The sequence below is a fragment of the Podarcis tiliguerta genome (genome assembly GCF_965153285.1).
Source record: "Podarcis tiliguerta genome assembly, chromosome: 3".
Classification (NCBI taxonomy): domain Eukaryota; kingdom Metazoa; phylum Chordata; class Lepidosauria; order Squamata; family Lacertidae; genus Podarcis; species Podarcis tiliguerta.
Genome location: NC_139536.1, coordinates 6,698,530 through 6,724,350, shown reverse-complemented (window position 1 = coordinate 6,724,350; position 25,821 = coordinate 6,698,530). Strand labels below are relative to the sequence as shown.

At 44.2% G+C, this 25,821-nt stretch overlaps 1 protein-coding gene across 1 annotated transcript in view; it reads right to left on the bottom strand.

Moving 5' to 3' along the window:
- Positions 1-25,821, bottom strand: part of BLK (BLK proto-oncogene, Src family tyrosine kinase) — an 819,573-nt gene that overhangs the window by 186,661 nt on the left and 607,091 nt on the right. The gene's annotated exons all lie outside the window — the stretch shown is intronic.

Below are 25,821 nucleotides of genomic sequence, written 5' to 3'. Positions count from 1 at the left end.
CATCTAATCATTCCCCTTTCTAAAATTTATTTATTGGTGTGTGCTTTTTTCTGTTTGGAAATCTACCAAAGAATAAAGTAGAATAAAGTCATGATTAAGGGGTTGTTTTTCAGGATGGTAGAGGGCATGTGTGCTGTGTCCCATTGTTCTTCTGATAGGAAATGTTCTGCACGGGGAGAATGGGAGGCAAAGATTGAGAAGAGTCGGGGTGGGACTGAAGAAGGTCCCTAATGTCATCTGAGGAATGTCGGAGGGTATGAAAAAATACAAGTTTGAATTTGCTGGTTAATATGTGTTTAATTAGATGATCATCTGAGCAGACTGATATTCACTTCATTGCCTGCTTTCAGGAATGGACTGATCTGGCTCACTTCCACAAGCAAAGATCCAGAAGAATCAGCATAGCCATCGGACATTCAAACCCATGGATGTGGGCTGTTCACTAATGTCACTCAAGGGCACAGCATTGTGCATTGAAGTCAGAGTAAGCTGAAAGAGGTATACCAGACAGGCTGTGTTTGCTGAGTTCCTCCTGGCAGAACCCCCCATTTCCTCTTACATTGATTATAGTCCTGAATAAAAGAAAGAAGGAAATCTGTAATCGATTGCACTTTCATGAGCCTGGAGTCAGATTGCTCACCTTCAGGAGATGAGGGAGGATCATAGAACTGTAGTGTTGGAAGGACTCAATGGAACATTTAAGGAATCTGTAGCAGAAAGGAAGAGGACATGCCGGCCCAGCCCCAGAAGAGCTCTCAGAGCAACATCAGTGCTGACATCCCCTGGCCCATCCTGGATGTCAAGATGGGACACTAGCAGCCACTGACTTTGAGGAGGCCACCACATAAAGTCCCAGGAGGTGTAGGAAATGGCTGGATCCTTAAATTGATGGAGCATCTTGCAGGGAAAATGGTGATAACTATTGTTTTATCTTTAATACTTCTATTTATATCCCACCTTTCCTCCCACGCTGTGAAGTAGGGAAGGCAGTGACTGGCCAAAGGTGAGCTTCATGACCAAGTGGGAACTAGAACCTTGGTCTGCCAGGTCCTCCTCCAGAACTCTAACCACTACACCACACTGTTTCCTATTAGGCTGCTGCTGCTGCTACAACATAAAGCCCCAGTTCAGCTTGTTCCTTGATGGAGCAGCTTTAGAGCTGGATTCCTCAGAGGGCAGCCCGTACCCTGTCTCCTCTTGCCCCCCGTTTTGCCTGGCCTTGCCATAGCGCAGAGCCCACACACACCTTCTCCTGGACAGAAAGATGGTCACTGCTTTAGATGGATGGGCATGGAGAGGAAAGTCCTGATTTGACTGAAGTTCTGGTCAATATCATCAATTTTTGATAGAATGGTCATGTTTAGAGGGACCTTCCTTATTTATCCATCCATCCATCCATCCATCCATCCATCCATCCATCCTCTGTATTTTTATCTCTTTCCCCCAAAATAAAAGTAAAAAAAACAAAGTAGCATTTCACCGGGACTTAAATAAAGCAATTTTTAAAAAGAAGAGAAAACAGCCCCTGATCTTAGACTTGTTTTGAAGCACAGTTTGGATGGCCATCTGTCATGGACGCTTTAGCTGAGATTCCTGCATTGCGGGGGTTGGAGAAGATGAACCATGAGGTCCCTTCCAACTCTGCATTTCTATCATTCTATTATACTAAGACGATTTGTTCCCACTGAATAATGTGATCTGTGATTAAATGCATGTGGAAACTGCTGCTTTTCACCTGAGGGACCTGTTCCTCTTGTTGAGGAGCAGGGGAAGCAGTGCCATTTTTCTGGAAAGGAGCAGATGAGGTTCTTTCCTCCACCAGGAATTGCTCTTGCTGGGATACAGCAGATGACGTGCCTCTCTGCCCAGGGACTTGTTCCTGCTGGAAAGGTGCAGCCAAGGTGTCCTTTTCTCAAGAACTTTTTCCAGATGTTAAGCAGGAGGAGATGCCATTGCAATCTGTTTTAGCACCTGCTGTCCTTGTACTGAAAGAGTCACAATGCCTGGAAGTACATCAAGTATATATGCTTCTAGTCTTAATTAAACTGTTGCAGTCAACATTATTCAAACCCCATTGCAAATCAGGTTTACTCCCAAGATTTAAGGACTTTCGGCTGTTTGCAATGTGCAAATCAAGCAAAAGCAATTGAAAGAGTTCAACACAACAGATGCTTCAAATGGTTCCCCCACCCCATTCAACTGAAAATGCCTGAGTTGCCTTTTGTTTTCCTCTTCCCTCCCTGTTCTTTCCTCCTTGTGTGCCATTTTTTTAAAAAAAATGAGATTGCACATACGCTACTTGGGGAGCCTTTTTTCCTGAAAAACAGGGTATAAATGATATAACAATTGAATAATTGAATAATAAATAAGGTTTCTACTAACAGGTGTCTTGTCGCATCTTCTGATTTTGTTGACTAACTAAGAGGCTAGAGACTTGGGCCCCTTTCTCATTTCTGCATTTTTATTTTTATTTTACATCTGTTGTTCTCGTTTGTGTTTATTTATTATGGATGATGGAGCAAAATCATTAATTTATATGGGTTTTTTTGTGACCCCCCCAAAAAAACACACACCATACAAATTAGTGGTTTTGTTCCATCATTCATAATAAATAAACACAAACAAGAACAACAGATGTAAAATAAAATTAAAAATGCAGAAATGAGAAAGGGGCCCAAGTATCTACAGTGGTACCTGGGTTTACATACGCTTCAGGTTACATAAGCTTCAGGTTACAGACTCCACCAACCCAGAAATAGTACCTCGGGTTAAGATCTTACATTCATTAATTTCCCCCCATATATCTAATCAGAATCCTTTTCTCGTAACTTGAACCAATTAGTTAGAGTGCTAACCTCCAAGGCAGAAGAAAACAAGCTTGCTCCCACTTCCATGTGACAGCCCTTGAGATGGCTATCATATCGCCTCTCAGTCTCCTCATTTGCAGACTCAACATACCGTATTTTTTGCTCTATAAGACTCACTTTTCCCCTCCTAAAAAGTAAGGGGAAATGTATGTGCATCTTATGGAGTGAATGCAGGCTGCGCAGCTATCCCAGAAGCCAGAACAGCAAGAGGGATCACTTCTTGAGCTGCGCAGCGTTCCCTCTTGTTGTTCCGGCTTCTGAGATTCAGAATTTTTTTTTCTTCTTTTCCTCCTCCAAAAACTAGGTGCGTCTTATGGTCTGGTGTGTCTTATAGAGCAAAAAATATGGGTACCCAACTCCTTCAGCCGTCGTCAACATAAGGCTTGGTATTCAGAGCCTTGATCATTTGACAGCTCTCCTCTGCTCCTCTGGTCAATATCCTTCTTAAATGCCAAATCCTCATTTTTTAATTAATAATTGCATTTTTAGTAAGGATATTCTTGGAGTTGCAGAACCCCGTAGACATTTCCTAATTAAGGAATTCCTTTTCTGGAAAAATTTACTACATATATGACCTGGAATTCTACTCCCACTATAGATTATTCTGGGAAGAATGTTCGTTTGAGAGTATTAACCCTTTCGCACAAGGGCAGGTTAAATGACTCCCATCTATTAATATATAAAGAAAACTCATTGATTACTTTGTTTAAATTATATGCTACTAATTCGGTAATATCCATTGGTATGAGTATACCTAAATATCTAATTGACTCTCTGCAAATATGGAACTGATAGTTCTTAGCTGAATAAATAAAGTCACTGTTACTTATATAAAGCGATACCGACTTTGCCCAATTTATAGAATATATTGAGCAGGGCTAGCATCGGCTGTCCTCCAATATCTCTGAGCACCAGCAGCCATAACAGAAGATCTGGAAGAAAATTTGGCAAACGGTTAGCTCAGTTGTTTCTGGAATCCAGGTTTCTGTTCTGTTCAGTGTTTCTAAGCTATGACACAGCGGAGGCTTGCCCATTTTACTGGAATTTCAGGAAGACAACCATACATTAGCACAGGGAACATGGATGGATTGTTAGATAACAAAATCTCAGACCCTCCAACATTCTGCCAATTAAACTTGGGACTTGCATCTTTCAGTGCCATACTCCCGGGCAAATGAGCTCAGGCTTCCCCTCTCCAACTCACTGTCATTGTCTCCTCCTCCTCCAGTGGGGGCAGCATTGGGCAGAGGAAGCATGGCAACTGGGTCCAGTGGGGGCAACCTGACCTGCATCACCAGCAGCTCCCCTCCTCCTCTGCTTCCATGGAATAAAGCGCAGCTGCCTTTTTTTCACCAAAGACATTTGTCTTTGGGTGCTGAGCTCTCACAAGAACCAGCTGACTGGCAAGGAAGCTCAGCACAAAAAAATGGGACATCCAATCAGAAACTGGCATAGCTTCTGTAATTCTGGGATGTCCCAGTTGAATCAGGACTGTTGATGGATAAGCAATCTAGTCATGGCATCAGGCATAGTTGACCTGTGACCCTCCAATTGTTGTTGGACTACAATTCCCATCATCCATGAACTGCAATTCCCACAAGTCCTGGTTTATTCTGTGTGGGTTGAAGCCAAAGGTGGAGGGGGAGGAAATTATAAGCAGCATGATGATGAGCTGAGCACGCTCAAGGTAGCCACCGACACTACCTCCCTGCCCCCCCAAAAGATACTCTTTCCTCAGTCCATTTCAGAGCCCCCTGCCCCAACCTGGTTTCCTAACATTTTTTCTCCTTTCCACTGCTGATTCGTTTTCCTCCCTGGAGTCTTCCTAATCAGTCAATGATCCCATTGTGGAAGTATACCTGAAGGAGCATATCTACCTTCATCATTCAGCCCGGACACGGAGATCCAGCTCCAAGTGTTGGGATTTTAGTTCCCACCAGCTGAATAACAAGCAGCCAGATTGTTTACATCATGTGATGTATCTGAGCGTGTGACAGGAAGTCTGAGCCAGTTGAAAGTGCTCTCAGTGTAATCTGGGTGGAATTACTGTGAGTTGTGTTCCGCTTCTGGGTAGATGCAGAGTCGTGTCATAGACTCGCATCCTGTACTGCTCAGGTGAGCAGGCATGCTTTTGTACAGTCTTAATAAAGTAGCAGTTAGATTACGGACTGTCCTCTTTCTTCTGTGATGGATTGCCAGAAGATTGCTAGCGTGCTCCTCTCAGGAGGGAGGGGTCGCTTATCAATGGTTTCTCTGGACTGAGGGGGATTCCAGCCAGAGAGTGACCTCCAGAGAAAGGCCCCGGGTGCCTGGGATGCTGGCACCGCTCCCGGGCTGGCGTTTTTCCAATAACCTTCTGGCGGTTCCTTCATTGGAAGAGGCCAGGTTACAGGGAAGCAGACAGAGGGCCTTTTAGGTAGTGGTGACTAAGGAACAAAGGGCAACGGCACCAGCGTGGTATTAGTCTAAGACCTAGGAGACATGGGCTCATGGGAGAAAACGATGTACATCGCCTTGAGTTTCTTGGGGAAAGTTGGGAGAGAAATGTCTAAACAAACAAATTGAAAGTGGCATGGATATGTGTTCCTATGTCCCACCAAGAGTACACCCATAGAAATCAATAAACCTGATGTGTATTCAGCAGGATTAAATACCACTCTCAGTGACCTATGGGCACCCACAAGGCAGTGGCTCCTTAATAATCAGCTCCAGTTAGGTCATGGCTCCAGTCTGGGTTGAGTTCAGCCTATCCCACCCATGTTCACATAAACAACTGGGCAGCGAAACCAAAGCTCTGCCTGGATGCATGAAAACCATTGGCTGCAGTTATCTCCTCCTGGGACTCAGGGATGAGAATTTCAGTGAAGTGGGATCTTGGGCAAATATGATGCACTTCCACCGGAGGAGAGTCATATTTAGTGATAAATGCATTTTTAAAAAATGAAAAAAATACAATTTTAGATTTGCAGGTTAATATGTGTTTAATTAGATGATCATCTGAACAGACTGATCTTTAGTTCATTGCCTGCTTTCACAAATGGATTGATCAGACCCACTTCCACAAGCAAAGATCCAGAAGAATCAGCGTACCATCAGGCGTTCACACTTTTGGATGTGGTCTGCTCACTGATGTCACTCAAGGGCACAGCATTGTGCATTGAAGCCACAGTAAGCAGGAAGAGTTAGACCAGATGGGCAGCGTTTGGTGAGTTCCTCCTGGCAGAACCCCACTTTTCCTCTTACATTGATTATCGTCCTAAATAAAAGAAAGAAGGAAATCTGTAATCGATTGCACTTTCAGGAGCCTGGGGTCAGATTGCTCACCTTCAGGAAATGAGGGGGGATCAAAGAACTGTAGTGTTGGAAGGACTCAATGGAACATTTAAGGCCACCCTGCAATGCAGGAATCTATAGCAGAAGGGAAGAGGACATGCAGGCCCAGCCCCAGAAGAGCTCTCAGTGGAATTTGCAAGATCAATACCGACATCTCCTGGCCCACCCTGGATGTCAGGATGGGCCACTGGCAGCTTCCGACTTTGAGGACTCCATCACAGGCTAGAATAGATCTATTAAATTATTTCTCATCTCTGGCCTCAGATTGCAGTTGCTTCTCAATTAATTTCTCCAGTATTTCTAAGAGGCAGAATGAACTATCACCATTGTGTGGATCTGAAGAAGTGTGCATGCACACGAAAGCTCATACCAAGAACAAACTTACTTGGTCTCTAAGGTGCTAATGGAAGGAATTTTTTCGTTTTGTTTTGACTACGGCAGACCAACACAGCTACCTACCTGTAACTACCACCATTATTGGCATTCAAGAATTCCTCTCCTGGTTCAGGTAATTAGGGACCATGAGGTTTCTAGCTCCGGTTCTACTGCTGGATATTGTGATGTATTTTGGTACTTCAGCTGAGGTCTGGTGAGTGCAGAATGAAGTGGGACTCTTTGTTGCCAAATCACATATGCGTTCTTGCAGCACCAGCAGACAGCTGGCTCATCCTCATTTACTGAGGGTTGTCTTAACATTTTGGAAAGTTAGATCAGAGCCGCCAATTTTAACTGCCAAGGGGAAGTGCATCCTGCACAGTTTGCACCCATACGAACATCTGTGGTATCAAAAGTCCCTGTGCACAGAGGCAAATCTTGAGGCTCTAATGCTTAAAAGAAGATGCAGAACCTAGAAGTGCTGCATCAGCACTGAATCCAAATTTAGACATCTAGAAATAGGGTTAATATGGCCTGATTTATAAAGTGATTGACCACTATTCCCTTTAGCACAAACAAAGCCCTGCTTCTGCTTCCTCCAGTGAAGATGCAGAGTGTAGATCTGGAAATCAGGATGAAAAATGAGCAAACATTCACATGTGAGTGGGACCAACTCATGGGTATCACTTACTCCTGCAGCAGCGTTCATCACGACCACAGGGGATGTTTGTAATCTCTCCAAAGGTACAGTTCTTAGTGATTGGGGCCTGGCAAAATCCTCCCGAGAATGAACAAAATGGAATTTCAGCTGTGCAAAAGAGAGGGAATTAGATTGTCATTATTAGAAAGGACTCCTTGTGCAAAACATAAACATTCATTTGACTGATGTTTTGTTTTGAGCATTGGAATAGCACTTCCAAGTATAAAAGCCTGAGGTCCTGGACTAGGAAATGGGAGACCAGCCTTCAAATCCAGCCTCATCATGAGGCTCACAGTGTCTCCTTGGGCCTCTCAGGGTTGTTGTGAGGATTAAATTAGGAAGAACCACAGAAGGCACCTTGAGCTCCATGGAGAAAAAGGTGGGATATAAATGCAATGAGTAAATAAATATTCAAAGCCTTCTGTTACAGCAAGTCAGTATTATTATGTCCCAGAATACCGATGGGGAGATCGAGGCTGAGAGCGAAAGCCTGGTTTACCCGAGGCCAGCTGGTGAGCTCATGGTGGAGTTTTACAGATTTGGATTGTCAGGCATGGGAAGTCCTGATTTGACTGACATCATCAATTTTACATAGAATGGTTGATTTTGGGGGGGGGGATCTTCTTTATATATGGGGTTGCGGGTGGTGCTGTGGGATAAACCGCTGAGCCTCTTGGGCTTGCTGATTGGAAGGTCGTGGTTTGAATCCCCATGATAGGGTGAGCTCCCTTTGCTCAGTCCCAGCTTCTGCCAACCTAGCAGTTCAAAAGCATGTCAAAGTGCAAGTTGATAAATAGGTCCTACTACTGCAGCAGAAAGGTAAACAGCGTTTCCGTGCGCTGCTCTGGTTTTGCCAGAAGCGGCTTAGTCATGCTGGCCACATGACCTGGAAAAATTGTCTGCAGACAGACGAGGGCTCCCTCGGTCAGTAAAGCTAGCTGAGCACCCAACCCCAGAGCTGTTTGCGACTGGACTTAACTGCCAGGGGTCCTTTACCTTTACCCTTTTATATATATTTATTTACTACATATTTATCTCTTTTGCAAAAACAAAACAACTCAGTGGATATCACTTACCCCTGCAGCAGATTCCGGTCCTGCCACAGGAGATCCCCTTAATTTCTCCATTTTCACAGTTTGCAGTTGCTGAATAATGGCAAGTTCCTCCTGCTAGTTCACATATAAATTGCCCTGTGTAAAAGAGAAGGGAAATAAATTCGTTTCAGAAAGGGTTACAACTACTTTTTTTCCAAACTAGAACCCTGCGTATTTAATGGGATGACCAGCTTTTACAGGCTTCTGCTGCCTCTCAACCTGCTAACTACTGTTTCATTGGCCAACATTAGCAAGGGTCAGATCGGCCCTCCTTCTCTGCAAACACTTCAGCTGATTCCTGAACCTTGTAAGGGTGCTGACACTCAGCTGCACCCAGCCACTTGGTGACACATAAATCATAAAATTATGATGATGATTATTGCCCCTGGGATCTTTTCAGCACAGCTGCCAAACCTAAATTTTACAAGTTGCTAATGGAAGGTGAGAAAAAATAGCAAATAATGCACCCACAGACCCACATAACTGGCCAGTAAGTCATCCTTCCTTCCATTCTACTGAAGGTTCCCCCTTTGCTTTCAACATCTGCCAATCAGAATTACTGCTGTTCTGAGCTTCAGAAATACCTTGCCACTTGCGCCCTCTCTGAGAATGGTTTTTTCTGTAATCTTCCCAGTAGTGTTGCCAATGTGTTTTGCTCAGCTCACACCAAAATGTGCTGGCTATAGTCATTCTCAGTTACCAGCCAGGTGGCGAGGGGGTAAGGCCCACCCATTTCGCTAGGAGCACCATCTCTTCATTGGGTATACTGATGGGGTCCTGAGGTGGCAACTGTGGGCATTCTTTAACAAAGAAACTTGCTGGGTTAGGTCTACAATGGAATCCTTCAGCAGATATTTACTCTTCATAGACCCAGGACCTCTGGAATTAGAAAGGACTTGGGGATCATGCACACTAAATCTTCTAAACTCTCAGCAATATAAATGACCACCATGGAAGCTGCCTTGTGGCTCATTCAGCATCCTGAACATTCTGCTTTTGCAAAAGCCATGTATTCAATTTCAATATTAAATATATTGTTAAATACTTTCCTCCTCCACCACCCCGTTTTAAGCAGCCAGATAGGAGAGGGAGCAGCCAATTCATACTGTTGTTCCACCTACAGCAGTTTCTCAGGGTCTCCGGCAGGGGAAATACCTGGGACAGAACCTGAGACCTTCTGCATTTCCAGCAGATGCTCCCTCCCTGTGCCCTCTTACCTGCAACAACATGGAAGAGGATGAAGACCAGAGTAAAGCTCAAGTAGAGGAACCTCATGGCTGCAGTTTCCTGTGAGATCTCTGCCAAAGGGAAGGCACTCTAAGGCAGAAGGAAGTGGAGTTTGGATGGAACAAGGAGGTTCTCTCTACTTATAGTGTTGCAGTGCCAAATCCGGTAACTGTCAGCATAGCATCTGAACCCTCCAGGCCTCTGTCTCTTAAATCATCCTAAGGCATTTATTTATCTTGCACATCATCCTAAGATTTACCCACACAATCACCTTTTCCATATATTGACAATCTGTCCTGTGCTCCAGGCTACAAACAGGTACTTCGTGCAACTCTCAGCATCCAAACTCTTCTCTCTTAACTCATCCTATGCAATTTATTCATCTTGGAGAACTTCCTAATATTTACCTGTAAAACAGCCTTTCTCCTGCTGTTTTCTTTCCATATCAGTTAACAGATTTCCTGCCATCTCACAAAAGCTGTTGCCAGCTTCACAGAGCCTGGATAGAAAGGAAGTGGAATTTCGGGTAAGAGCTCGGCTGTAATGCAGTTTGATACAACCTCTTTGGGTTGGACTGTTCAGTTCGACTGCAGTTGCCATACCTACCAAGAAAGAAACTTTACAGTGTGCTTTTCTCCTGGTCTGTACCTTTTTGGATGCATTTTGCTTAACAGGCTTGCTTTTTGTGATTCATGTAGTGTTATGTCCATTGCCGCCATTATAGGCTTCCCACACAAACACCCACATAAATCAATGACTTCATCCCATCATTCATAAGTTATAAACACAAACAAGAACAAGAAATGTAAGAATTAACAAAAAGAAAGAAACCACCAAGAAGATATAAGGAGACAACACTTAGCAGAAACATTGTTTAAATTGTTTTGATCAGTTGTACTCTGCTTTTCAGCCAAAAGGTTCCCAGAGTGGCTTATGTACAATTTAAAAAACAAAAAACCAAACATGGCACAGGAAGGGAAAAGGGATACAAAAACCTGAACTCCTTACCAATTTCTAGACAATCATGGCCAGCTGACCCAGTTCAGGGCCAGAAGGTGCCTGAGTTAGCTTGACCTCCAGCAAAAGCAGATGCCATGAGCCCTACTTCCTATCTCTTCCAAAGAGGCAGTCTGGTGGAGTGGTCCATTAGGAGGTCCATCTTTCCTGCACTGCTTGCATCTCCCCTGGGAGCCTGTGCACTTTCCTTCCTTGGAGGTTTATAAGCAGAGGTTGGATGGTCATCTGTCATGGATGCTTTAGCTGAGATTCCTGCATTGCAGAGGTTGGAGTAGATGAGCCTTTGACTCTCTTCATGAGAAATGTTGCTTTTTCAGATGGTTTTTTCAGAATAAATAGTGCTTTTAATTTTTTGTAAAGGTCATAAGGCCATAAGGATACAACAATTAGGGTTTTTTTATCCGGGGGCCTTTTAACATAATTTGTATTTGTGGGTTATTTATAGGGTGCTGTATCTTTAGGAGCTTCTGCCTTAAGAACTCTAGCAAGAAGAACAGATGTCTGCATGCTTCAATAAGGTTGTGCTTGGAACCAAGACATGAAACCTGCTTTCACCTGTGGCTAAAAACAACTTGTGGTTAAAAGTGCTTGTGAGGGAGTCTGACAGGGGAATTTTAGGATTGTAATCAGGCGGTCATGAAATCTGTGACCTCTGCGCACAGAGGAGGGGCTTGCGCTTGGACAAGGAATATATACATGTGTTCTGTTGAAACAAGGTGTGCCTGCTTTGGTCACCCATCTTGCAAATATGTTGTGTTTTTTTGTGATCACTAAAATAAATTTATGCAGCTTCATCGAGTTTGCTCAGAATTAATTTCAAGGGTCCCAACTGGGACCTGTGTTTTTATATTTCACCCCTTCCAACTCTGCAATTCTATCATTCTATGATTCTAAGAAGATTTGTTCCCAGGGGCAGTGCCTAATCTGTGATTAAATACATGTGAAAATAGTAGTAATGCCCTTAGACTGAGGGAACTGCTCCTGTTGTTGAAGAGCAGGGGAAGAAGTTTCATTTTTCTGTCATTTATATCTCACCTTTTCCTCCATGGTGACTTTCTTACCTTCCTCATTCAATCCTCACAACTACCCTGTAAGGTAGGTAAGGCTGAGAGTGAGTGATTGGCCCAAGGTCACCCAGTAAGCTTCGTGGCTAAGGTGGGAGTGGAAGGCTGATCTCCCAGGTCCTAGTTGGACCCTCTAAGCACGACATCAGCCTGCCTCTCATACTTGAAAAAGCTATTCCAATGCTCCAAATGAAACGTCATCCGTCAAATTCATGGTTTTGCTTTGCACAAGAGGTCATCTCAAATAATGGCAATTTACTCCCCTCTCTTTTGCACAGGGTATCATCATTTCTGTGGGGAAAGTGGCAGGATTTTGCAAGTTCCCCTAAAGTGCAAGCTGTACCTATGGATATTTGCCATGGACCTCTGTCGTGGTAATAAATTCAGCTGTCCAGGTAAGTGATATTCATTGAGTTGGTGGTCCCACTCAGGTGGGAATGTTTGTTCATTCTTCATTCTGATTTTCTGATCTACACTAATGCTTAAATGAAGATGCAGAACCTAGACGTGCTGCATCGGAACTGAATCTAACTTTGTACTTCTAAATATAGAGTTCATATGCCCTGAGTATATTATCTGTTATTCTGATCCAGAAACTGATTCGTGACTATTTCCTTTAGTACAAGCAAAACCCTGCTTCTGCTTCCTCCTGTGAAGATGTAGAGTGTAGATCAGGAAATCAGGATTGAAAATGAGTGAACATTCACACGTGAGTGGGACCACTTACCAATGCAGCAGCGTGCATCATCATTACCACAGTAGCCATCTTGAATATCTCCAAAGGCACAGATCTCAGTTCTGGGGGTCTGGTAAAATCCTCCCGCCAGTCGACACTGCAAAGGAATCCCTGTGCGAAAGAGAGGGGAGTAAACTGCCATTATTTGAGAGGACTTCTTATGCAAAACAGAAACATTAATTTGATGTCTCTTTTGTTTTGAGCAGTGGAATAGCACTTTCAAGTATGAGAGCCTGAGGTCCTAGACTAGGAAGTAGGAGACCAGCCGTCAAATCCCCCCTCATCGTGAGGCTCACTGGGTGGCCTTTGGCCAGTCAATCACTCTCAGCCTAATCTGCCTCGCAGGGATGTTGTGAGGATTAAATTAGAAAGAACCACAGAAGGCACCTTGAGCTCCATGGAGAAAAAGGTGGGATATAAATGCAATGAATGAATAAATAAATATCCAAAACCTTCTGTAACAGCAAATCAGTCTTATTATGTCCCATAATAATGATGGAGAGACCGAGGCTGAGAGTGAGAGCGTGGCTTGCTGGAGGCCAGCTGGTGAGCTCATGGTGGAGTCTCCATCTCTTAGCCACTGTGCTTCACCATCATATGTCTCTTCAGAGTTTGCTTAACAAGTTCTCACATGCAGAATCACACACACAAGCACGTCATAGAGAAGGAAAACTTCACCAGAGCCTCGATCTCTCTCTGTGCTCTGATTTTCACTGCCTTGATAATGTTTACATGTTAGCAATATTGACAAAAGTGGGTGAGAGGCTTGCAATCCATCAGCCTCACTGTTTTTAGTGATTTTAGTGGTTTTGTTCCATCATTCATAATAAAGAAACGCAAACAAGAACAACAGATGAAAAATAAAAATGCAGAAATGAGAAAGGGGCCCAAGTATCTACAGTGGTACCTGGGGTCACATACACTTCAGGTTGCATATGCTTCAGGTTAAAGACTCTGCTAACCCAGAAATAGTGCTTCAGGTTAAGAATTTTGCTTCAGGATGGGAACAGAAATCGTGCTCTGGCAGCGCAGCAGCAGCAGGAGGCCCCATTAGCTAAAGTGGTGCTTCAGGTTGAGAACAGTTTCAGGTTAAGAATGGACCTCCGGAACGATTTAAGTACTTAACCCGAGGTACCACTGTATTCTCTTAGTCAACAAAATCAGAAGCTGCCACAAGACACCTGTTAGTAGAAACCTTATTTATTTGTAAATTATTAAATTGTTTATATCATTTATACCCTGTTTTTCAGGGGGGAAAGGCTCCCCAAGTGGCATATGTGCAATCTCTTTTTTAAAAGAAATGGCACACAAGGAGGAAAGAACAGGGAGGGAAGAGGGAAACAAAAGGCAACTCAGGCATTTCAGTTGAATGGGGGGGGGGGAACCATTTGAAGCATCTGTTGTGTTGAGCTATTTCAATTGCTTTTGCTTGATTTGCGCATTGCAAACAGCCGAAAGTCCTTAAATCTTGAGAGTAAACCTGATTTGCAATGGGGTTTGAATAATGTCGATTGCAACAGTTTAATTAAGACTAGAAGCATATATACTTGATGTACTTCCAGGCCTTGTGACTCTTTCAGTACAAGAACAGCAGGTGCTAAAACAGATTGCAATGGCATCTCCTCCTCCTTAACATCAGGAAAAGGTTCCTGGAAAAGTACATCTTGGCTGCACCTTCCCAGCAGGAACAAGTCCCTGGGCAGAGAGGCACGTCATCTGCTGTATTGCAATTCCTGGTGGAGGAAAGAACCTCATCTGCTCCTTTGCAAAAATTGCTAAGGAGTTCTGGTTTTTGTTTTCCTCTTCGCTTCCTGTCCTTTTCCGCTTGTGTGCCATGTTTGGTTTTTTGGTTTAAAATTGTACATAAGCCACTCTGGAAGTCTCACAGAATCACAGAATCATAGAGTTGGAAGAGACCACAAGGGCCATCGAGTCCAACCCCCTGCCAAGCAGGAAACACCATCAGAGCACTCCTGACATATGGTTGTCAAGCCTCTGCTTAAAGACCTCCAAAGAAGGAGACTCCACCACACTCCTTGGCAGCAAATTCCACTGTCGAACAGCTCTTACTGTCAGGATGTTCTTCCTAATGTTTAGGTGGAATCTTCTATCTTGTAGTTTGGATCCATTGCTCCGTGTCCGCTTCTCTGGAGCAGCAGAAAACAACCTTTCTCCCTCCTCTATGTGACATCCTTTTATATATTTGAACATGGCTAACATATCACCCCTTAACCTCCTCTTCTCCAGGCTAAACATGCCCAGCTCCCTTAGCCGTTCCTCATAAGGCATCGTTTCCAGGCCTTTGACCATTTTGGTTGCCCTCCTCTGGACACGTTCCAGTTTGTCAGTGTCCTTCTTGAACTGTGGTGCCCAGAACTGGACACAGTACTCCAGGTGAGGTCTGACCAGAGCAGAATACAGTGGCACTATTACTTCCCTTGATCTAGATGCTATACTCCTAGAGATGCAGCCCAGCATTGCATTGGCTTTTTTAGCTGCCGCGTCACACTGTTGGCTCATGTCAAGTTTGTGGTCAACCAAGACTCCTAGATCCTTTTCACATGTACTGCTCTCAAGCCAGGTGTCACCCATCTTGTATTTGTGCCTCTCATTTTTTTTGTCCAAGTGCAATACTTTACATTTCTCCCTGTTAAAATTCATCTTGTTTGTTTTGGCCCAGTTCTCTAATCTGTCAAGGTCATTTTGAAGTGTGATCTTGTCCTCTGGGGTGTTAGCCACCCCTCCCAGTTTGGTGTTATCTGCAAATTTGATCAGGATGCCCCTGAGTCCATCATCCAAGTCATTGATAAAGATGTTGGATAAGACCGGGCCCAAGACAGAACCCTGTGGCACCCCACTAGTCACTCTTCTTCAGTTTTTGGCTGAAAAGCAGAGTACAACTGATCAAACAAATTTAAACAATGTTTCTACTAACAGGTTTCTCCTCACATTTTTGGAGTGTTGTTTTTTTTAATAGAATTGTTGTTCTTCTTGTTTATATCTTTGGAACGATGGGATGAAGTCATTAATTTATGTGTTGTTTGGGGGAGAATGGAGTCATAAAATGTACATAAAACTGCATGCAACACAAAAACAAGCATGTTAAGCAAAATGCTTATTGTCTAGGAATTGGTAAGGAGATCTGGTTTTCATTTTCATCTTCCTTTCCTGTCCTTTTCCGCTTGTGTGCCATGTTTTGTTTTGGTTTTTAAATTGTATGTAAGCTACTCTGGGGGCCTTTTGACTGAAAAGCAGAGTTGTTGTTTAGTTGTTTAGTCGTGTCCGACTCTTTGTGACCCCATGGACCAGAGCACGCCAGGCACTCCTGTCTTCCACTGCCTCCCACAGCTTGGTCAAACTCATGCTGGTAGCTTCGAGAACACTGTCTAACCATCTCGTCCTCTGTCGTCCCCTTCTCCTTGTGCCCTCCATCTGTCCCAACATCAGGGTCTTTTCCAGGGAGTCTTCTCTTCTCATGAGGTGGCCAAAGTATTGGAGCCTCAGCTTCACGATCTTTCCTTCCAGTGAGCACTCACGGCTGATTTCCTTAAGAATGGAGAGGTTTGATCTTCTTGCAGCCCATGGGACTCTCCAGCACCATAATTCAAAAGCATCAATTCTTCGGCGATCAGCCTTCTTTATGGTCCAGCTCTCACTTCCCTACATAACTACTGGGAAAACCATAGCTTTTACTATACGGACCTTTGTTGGCAAGGTGATGTCTCTACTTTTTAAGATGCTGTCAAGGTTTGTCATTGCTTTTCTCCCAAGAAGCAGGTGTCTTTTAATTTCATGGCTGCTGTCACCATCTGCAGTGATCATGGAGCCCAAGAATGTAAAATCTCTCACTGCCTCCATTTCTTCCCCTTCAATTTGCCAGGAGGTGATGGGACTAGTGGCCAAGATCTTCGGCGGGTTTTTGATGTTGAGCTTCAGACCATATTTTGCGCTCTCCTCTTTCACCCTCAATAAAAGGTTTTTTAATTCCTCCTCACTTTCTGCCATCAAGGTTGTGTCATCTGCATATCTGAGGTTGTTGATATTTCTTCCGGCAATCTTAATTCCGGCTATGGATTCATCCAGCCCAGCCTTCCACATGATGAATTCTGCACATAAGTTAAATAAGCAGGGAGACAAAATACAGCCTTGTCGTACTCCTTTCCCAATTTTGAACTAATCAGTTGTTCCATATCCAGTTCTAACTGTAGCTTCTTGTCCCACATAGAGATTTCTCAGGAGACAGATGAGGTGGTCAGGCACTCCCATTTCTTTAAGAACTTGCCATAGTTTGCTGTGGTCGACACAGTCAAAGGCTTTTGCATAGTCAATGAAGTAGAAGTAGATGTCTATCTGGAACTCTCTAGCTTTCTCAATAATCCAGTGCATGTTTGCAATTTGGTTTCTGGTTACTCTGCCTCTTCTAAATCCAGCTTGCACTTCTGGGAGTTCTCGGTCCACATACTGCTTGAGCCTTCCTTGCAGAATTTTAAGCATAACCTTGCTAGCGTGTGGAAAAGCAGAGTACAACTGATCAAAAGAATTTAAACAGTGTTTCTACTGACAGCTTTCTCCTCTCATCTTCTGGGTATTGTTCTTGGTTGTGCTTATAACTTATGAATGATGGGATAAAGTAATTAATTTATGTGGGTATGGGGGGAAGCATATAATGGGGGCAATGTACATAAAACTATATGCATCACAATAGCAAGCATGTTAAGCAAACTGCAACCAAAAAGGTACAGACCAGGAGAAAAGCAAACTGAAACGTTTCTTTCTTGGTAGGTATGGCAACTGCAATCGAACTGAACTGTCCAACCCAAAGAGGTTGTATCAAACTGCATTACAGCCGAGCTCTTACCCAAAATTCCACTTCCTTTCTATCCAGGCTCTGTGAAGCTGGCAACAGCTTTTGTGAGATGGCAGGAAATCTGTTAACTGATATGGAAAGAAAACAGCAGGAGAAAGGCTGTTCTGCAGGTAAATATTAGGAAGTTCTCCAAGATGAATGAATTGCATAGGATGAGTTAAGAGAGAAGAGTTTGGATGCTGAGAGTTGCACGAAATACCTGTTTGTAGCCTGGAGCACAGGACAGATTGTCAACATATGAGAAAGGTGATTGTGTGGGTAAATCTTAGGATGATGTGCAAGATAAATAAATGGCTTAGGATGATTTAAGAGAAAGGGGCCTGGAGGGTTCAGATGCTATGCTGACAGTTACCGGATTTGGCACTGCAACGCTATAAGTAGAGAGAACCTCCTTGTTCCATCCAAACTCCACTTCCTTCTGCCTTAGAGTGCCTTCCCTTTGACAGAGATCTCACAGGAAACTGCAGCCATGAGGTTCCTCTACCTGAGTTTTACTCTGTTCTTCATCCTCTTCCACGTTGTGGCAGGTAAGAGGGCACAGGGAGGGAGCATCTGCTGCAAATGCAGAAGGTCTCAGGTTCAGTCCCAGGTATTTCCCCTGCCGGAGACCCTGAGAAACTGCTGTAGGAGGAACAACAGCATGAATTGGCTGCTCCCTCTCCTATCTGGCTGCTTAAAAAGGGGTGGTGGAGGAGGAAAGTATTTAACAATATATTTAATATTAAAATTGAAATTCAATACATGGCTATTGCAAAAGCAGAACATTCAGGATGCTGAATGAGCCACAAGGCAGCTTCCATGGTGGTCATTTATATTGCTGAGAGTTTAGAAGATTTAGTGTGCCTGATCCCCAAGTCCTTCCTAATTCCAGAGGTCCTGGGTCTATGAAGAGTAAATATCTGATGAAGGATTCCATTGTAGACCTAACCCAGCAAGTTTCTTTGCTAAAGAATGCCCACAGTTGCCACCTCAGGACCCCATCAGTATACCCAATGAAGAGATGGTGCTCCTAGCGAAATGGATGGGACTTACCCCCTCCTCACCTGGCTGGTAGCTGAGAATGACTATAGCCAGCACATTTGGGTGTGAGCTGAGCAAAACACATTGGCAAAACTACTGGGAAGATTACAGAAAAAACCATACTCAGAGAGGGCGCAAATGGCAAGGTATTTCTGAAGCTCAGAACAGCAGTAATTCTGATTGGCAGATGTTGAAAGCAAAGGGGGAACCTTCAATAGAATGGAATGAAGGATGACTTACTGGCTAGTTATGTGGGTCTGTGGGTGCATTATTTGCTATTTTTTCTCACCTGTAAAATGCATTATTTGCTATTTTTTTCCTCAAACTGTAAAATTTAGGCTTGGTGGCTGTGCTGAAAAGATCCCCGGAGCAGTAATCATCATCACAATTTTATAATTTATACACCAGCCAACTGGCTGGGTGCAACTGAGTGTCAGCACCCTTACAAGGTTCAGAAATCAGCTGGAGTGTTTACAGAGAAGGAGGACCGATCTGACCCTTGATAATGTTGGCCAATGAAATAGTAGTTAGCAGGTTGAGAGGCAGCAGAAGCCTGTAAAAGTTGGTCATCCCATTAAATACGCAGGGTTCTAGTTTGGGGAAAAAGTAGTTGGCAACCCTTTTGCCCCCTTGAAACGAATTTATTTCCCTTCTCTTTTACACAGGCCAATTTATATGTGAACTAGCAGGAGGAACTTGCCATTATTCAGCAACTACAAAGTGTGAAAATGGAGAAATTAAGGGGATCTCCTGTGGCAGGACCGGAATCTGCTGCAGGGGTAAGTGATATCCACTGAGTTGTTTTGTTTTTGCAAAAGAGATAAATATGTAGTAAATAAATATATATAAAAGGGTAAAGGTAAAGGACCCCTGGCAGTTAAGTCCAGTCGCAAACAGCTCTGGGGTTGGGTGCTCAGCTAGCTTTACTGACCGAGGGAGCCCTCGTCTGTCTGCAGACAATTTTTCCAGGTCATGTGGCCAGCATGACTAAGCTGCTTCTGGCAAAACCAGAGCAGCACACGGAAACGTTGTTTACCTTTCTGCTGCAGTAGTAGTACCTATTTATCAACTTGCACTTTGACATGCTTTTGAACTGCTAGGTTGGCAGAAGCTGGGACTGAGCAAAAGGAGCTCACCCCATCATGGGGATTCGAACGACGACCTTCCAATCAGTAAGCCCAAGAGGCTCAGCGGTTTACCCCACAGCACCACCTGCAACCCCATATATAAAGAAGATCCCCCCCCCCCAAATCAACCATTCTATGTAAAATTGATGATGTCAGTCAAATCAGGACTTCCCATGCCTGACAATCCAAATCTGTAAAACTCCACCATGAGCTCACCAGCTGGCCTCGGGTAAACCAGGCTTTCACTCTCAGCCTCGATCTCCCCATCGGTATTCTGGGACATAATAATACTGACTTGCTGGTACAGAAGGCTTTGAATATTTATTTACTCATTGCATTTATATCCCACCTTTTTCTCCATGGAGCTCAAGGTGCCTTCTGTGGTTCTTCCTAATTTAATCCTCACAACAACCCTGAGAGGCCCAAGGAGACACTGTGAGCCTCATGATGAGGCTGGATTTGAAGGCTGGTCTCCCATTTCCTGATCCAGGACCTCAGGCTCTCAAACTTGGAAGTGCTATTCCAATGCTCAAAACAAAACATCAGTCAAATGAATGCTTATGTTTTGCACAAGAAGTCTTTTCAAATAATGACAATCTAATTCCCTCTCTTTTGCACAGCTGAAATTCCATTTTGTTCATTCTCGGGAGGATTTTGCCAGGCCCCAATCACTAAGAACTGTACCTTTGGAGAGATTACAAACATCCCCTGTGGTCGTGATGAACGCTGCTGCAGGAGTAAGTGATACCCATGAGTTGGTCCCACTCACGTGTGAATGTTTGCTCATTTTTCATCCTGATTTCCAGATCTACACTCTGCATCTTCACTGGAGGAAGCAGAAGCAGGGCTTTGTTTGTGCTAAAGGGCATAGTGGTCAATCACTTTATAAATCAGGCCATATTAACCCTATTTTTAGATGTCTAAATTTGGATTCAGTGCTGATGCAGCACTTCTAGGTTCTGCATCTTCTTTTAAGCATTAGAGCCTCAAGATTTGCCTCTGTGCACAGGGACTTTTGATACCACAGATGTTCGTATGGGTGCAAACTGTGCAGGCTGCACTTCCCCTGGGCAGTAAAAAATGGCGGCTCTGATCTAACTTTCCAAAATGTTAAGACAACCCTCAGTAAATGAGGATGAGCCATCCGTCTGCTGCTGCTGCAAGAACGCATATGTGATTTGGCAACAAAGAGTCCCACTTCATTCTGCACTCACCAGACCTCACCTGAAGTACCAAAATACATCACAATATCCAGCAGTAGAACCGGAGATAGAAACCTCATGGTCCCTAATTACCTGAATCAGGGGAGGAATTCTTGAATGCCAACAATGGTGCTAGTTACAAGTAGGTAGCTGGGTTGGTCTGCCGTAGTCAAAACAAAATGAAAAAATTCCTTCCAGTAGCACCTTAGAGACCAAGTAAGTTTGTTCTTGGTATGAGCTTTCGTGTGCATGCACACTTCTTCAGATACACACAATGGTGATAGTTCATACTGCCTCTTAGAAATACTGGAGAAATTAATTGAGAAGCAACTGCAATCTGAGGCCGGAGATGAGAAATAATTTAATAGATCTATTCTAGCCTGTGATGGAGTCCTCAAAGTCAGAAGCTGCCAGTGGCCCATCCTGACATCCAGGGTGGGCCAGGAGATGTCGGTATTGATCTTGCAAATTCCACTGACATCTCTTTTGGGGCTGGGCCTGCATGTCCTCTTCCCTTCTGCTATAGATTCCTGCATTGCAGGGTGGCCTTAAATGTTCCATTGAGTCTTTCCAACACTACAGTTCTTTGATCCCCCCTCATTTCCTGAAGGTGAGCAATCCAACTCCAGGCTCATGAAAGTGCAAACGATTAGAGATTTCCTTCTTTCTTTTATTCAGGACAATAATCAATGCAAGAGGAAAAGGAGGGTTCTGCCAGGAGGAACTCACCAAACGCTGCCCATCTGGTCTAACTCTTCCTGCTTACTGTGGCTTCAATGCACAATGCTGTGCCCTTGAGTGACATCACTGAGCAGACCACATCCAAAAGTGTGAACGCCTGATGGTACGCTGATTCTTCTGGATCTTTGCTTGTGGAAGTGGGCTTGATCAATCCATTTGTGAAAACAGGCAATGAAATAAAGATCAGTCTGTACAGATGATCATCTAATTAAACACATATTAACCTGCAAATCTAAAATTGTTTTTTTCCCCCCATTTTTTAAAAATGCATTTATCACTAAATATGACTCTCCTCCGGTGGAAGTGCATCATATCTGCCCAAGATCCCTCTTCACTGAAATTCTCATCCCTGAGTCCCAGGAGGAGATAACTGCAGCCAATGGTTTTCATGCATCCAGGCAGAGCTTTGGTTTCGCTGCCCAGTTGTTTATGTGAACATGGGTGGGATAGGCTGAACTCAACCCAGACTGGAGCCATGACCTAACTGGAGCTGATTATTAAGGAGCCACTGCCTTGTGGGTGGCAATAGGTCACTGAGAGTGGTATTTAATCCTGCTGAATACACATCAGGTTTATTGATTTCTATGGGTGTACTGTTAGTGGGACATAGGAACACATATCCATGCCACTTTCAATTTGTTTGTTTAGACATTTCTCTCCCAACTTTCCCCAAGAAACTCAAGGCGATGTACATCATTTTCTCCCATGAGCCCATGTCTCCTAGGTCTTAGATTAATACCAAGCTGGTGCCGTTGCCCTTAGTTCCTTAGTCACCACTACCTAAAAGGCCCTCTGTCTGCTTCCCTGTAACCTGGCCTCTTCCAATGAAGGAACCGCCAGAAGGTTATTGGAAAAACGCCAGCCCGGGAGCGGTGCCAGCATCCCAGGCACCCGGGGCCTTTCTCTGGAGGTCACTCTCTGGCTGGAATCCCCCTCAGTCCAGAGAAACCATTGATAAGCGACCCCTCCCTCCTGAGAGGAGCACGCTAGCAATCTTCTGGCAATCCATCACAGAAGAAAGAGGACAGTCCGTAATCTAACTGCTACTTTATTAAGACTGTACAAAAGCATGCCTGCTCACCTGAGAAGTACAGGATGCGAGTCTACAACACGACTCTGCATCTACCCAGAAGCGGAAGACAACTCACAGTAACTCCACCCAGATTACACTGAGAGCACTGAGAACTGGCTCAGACTTCCTGTCACACGCTCAGATACATCACATGATGTAAGCAATCTGGCTGCTTGTTATTCAGCTGGTGGGAACTAAAATCCCAACACTTGGAGCTGGACCTCCATGTCTGGGCTGAATGATGAAGGTAGAGATGCTCCTTCAGGTATACTTCCACAATGGGATCATTGACTGATTAGGAAGTCTCCAGGGAGGAAAACGAATCCGCAGTGGAAAGGAGAAAAAATGTTAGGAAACCAGGTTGGGGCAGGGGGCTCTGAAATGGACTGACGAAAGAGTATCATTTAGGGGGGGGGGCGGGGAGGTAGTGTCAGTGGATATCTTGAGCGTGCTCAGCTCATCATCATGCTGCTTATAATTTCCTCCCCCTCCACCTTTGGCTTCAACCCACACAGAATAAACCAGGACTTGTGGGAATTGCAGTTATGGATGATGGGAATTGTAGTCCAACAACAATTGGAGGGTCACAGGTCAACTATGCCTGATGTCATGACTAGATTGCTTATCCATCAACAGTCCTGATTCAACTGGGACATCCCGGAATTACAGAAGCTATGCCAGTTTCTGATTGGATTTTCCATTTTTTTGTGCTGAGCTCCCTTGCCAGTCAACTGGTTCTTGTGAGAGCTCAGCACCCAAAGACAAATGTCTTTAGTGAAAAAAAGGTGGCTGCGCTTTATTCCATGGAAGCAGAGGAGGAGGGGGAGCTGATGGTGATGCAGGTCAGGCTGCCCCCCCTGGACCCATTAGCCATGCTTCCTCTGCCCAATGCTGCCCCCACTGGAGGAGGAGGAGACAATGACAGTGAGTTGGAGAGGGGAAGCCTGAGCTCATTTGCCCGGGAGTATGGCACTGAAAGACGCAAGTCCCAAGTTTAATTGGCAGAATGTTGGAGGGTCTGAGATTTTGTTATCTAACAATCCATCCATGTTCCCTGTGCTAATGTTTGGTTGTCTTCCCGAAATTCCAGTAAAATGGGCAACCCTCCGCTGTGTTATAGCTTAGAAACACTAAACAGAACAGGAACCTGGATTCCAGAAACAACTGAGCTAACTGTTTGCCAAATTTTCTTCCGGATCTTCTGTTATGGTTGCTGGTGCACAGAGACATCGGAGGACAGCCAATGCTGTTGTTCTTGTTGTTTAGTTGTTCACTCGTGTCCGACTCTTTGTGACCCCATGGACCAGAGCACGCCAGGCACTCCTGTCTTCCACTGCCACCCGCAGTTTGGTCAGATTCATGTTTGTAGCTTCAAGAACACTGTCTAACCATCTCGTCCTCTGTAGTCCCCTTCTCCTTGTGCCCTCCATCTTTCCCAACATCAGGGTCTTTTCCAGTGAGTCTTCTCTTCTCATGAGGTGGCCAAAGTATTGGAGCCTCAGCTTCACGATCTGTCCTTCCAGTGAGCACTCACGGCTGATTTCCTTAAGAATGGAGAGGTTTGATCTTCCTGCAGACTCTCAAGAGTTTCCTCCAGCACCATAATTCAAAAGCGTCAATTCTTCAGCGATCAGCCTTCTTTATGGTCCAGCTCTCACTTCCCTACATAACTACTGGGAAAACCATAGCTTTTACTATACGGACCTTTGTTGGCAAGGTGATGTCTCTACTTTTTAAAATGCTGTCTAGGTTTGTCATTGCTTTCCTCCCAAGAAGCAGGCGTCTCTTAATTTCGTGGCTGCTGTCGCCATCTGCAAGGATCATGGAGCCCAAGAAAGTAAAATCTCTCACTGCCTCCATTTCCTCCCCTTCTATTTGCCAGGAGGTGATGGGACCAGTGGCCATGATCTTAGTTTTTTTGATGTTGAGCTTCAGACCATATTTTGCGCTCTCCTCTTTCACCCTCAATAAAAGGTTTTTTAATTCCTCCTCACTTTCTGCCATCAAGGTTGTGTCATCTGCATATCTGAGGTTGTTGATATTTCTTCCAGCGATCTTAATTCCGGCTAGGGATTCATCCAGCCCAGCCTTTCGCATGATGAATTCTGCATATAAGTTAAATAAGCAGGAAGACAAAATATAGCCTTGTCGTACTCCTTTCCCAATTTTGAACCAATCAGTTGTTCCATATCCAGTTCTAACTGTAGCTTCTTGTCCCACATAGAGATTTCTCAGGAGACAGATGAGGTGATCAGGCACTCCCGTTTCTTTAAGAACTTGCCATAGTTTGCTGTGGTCAACACAGTCAAAGGCTTTTGCATAGTCAATGAAGCAGAAGTAGATGTCTTTCTGGAACTCTCTAGCTTTCTCCATAATCCAGCACATGTTTGCAATTTGGTCTCTGGTTCCTCTGCCTCTTCTAAATCCAGCTTGCACTTCTGGGAGTTCTCGGTCCACATACTGCTTGAGCCTTCCTTGAAGAATTTTAAGCATAACCTTGCTAGCGTGTGAAATGAGTGCAATTGTGCGGTACTTGGAGCATTCTTTAGCACTGCCCTTCTTTGGGATTGGGATGTAGACTGACCTTCTCCAATCCTCTGGCCACTGCTGAGTTTTCCAAACTTGCTGGCATATTGAGGGTAGCACCTTAATAGCATCATCTTTTAAAATTTTTAATAGTTAAGCTGGAATACCATCACTTCCACTGGCCTTGTTATTTGTAATGCTTTCTAAGGCCCATTTGACTTCACTCTCCAGGATGTCTGGCTCAAGGTCAGCAACCACACTACCTGGGGTGTACGAGGCATCCATATCTTTCTGGTATAATTCCTCTGTGTATTCTTGCCACCTCTTCTTGATGTCTTCTGCTTCTGTTAGGTCCTTACCACTTTTGTCCTTTATTATGGTAATCTTTGAACGAAATGTTCCTTTCATCTCTCCAATTTTCTTGAACAGATCTCTGGTTCTTCCCATTCTATTGTTTTCCTCTATTTCTTTGCATTGCTCATTTAAGAAGGCCTTCTTGTCTCTCCTTGCTATTTTTTGGAATTCTGCATTCAATTTCCTGTATCTTTCTCTATCTCCCTCGCATTTTGCTTGCCTTCTCTCCCCCGCTATTTGTAAGGCCTCATTGGACAGCCTTTGCTTTCTTGCATTTCCTTTTCATTGGGATGGTTTTCGTTGCTGCCTCCTGTATAATCCAGCCTCCATCCATAGTTCTTCAGGCACTCTGTCCAGCAAATCTAAATCCTTAAACCTGTTCCTCACTTCCACTGTGTACTCATAAGGGATTTGGTTTAGATTGTATCTTACCGGCCCAGTGGTTTTTCCTACTTTGTTCAGTTTTAGCTTGAATTTTGCTATAAGAAGCTGCTGATCT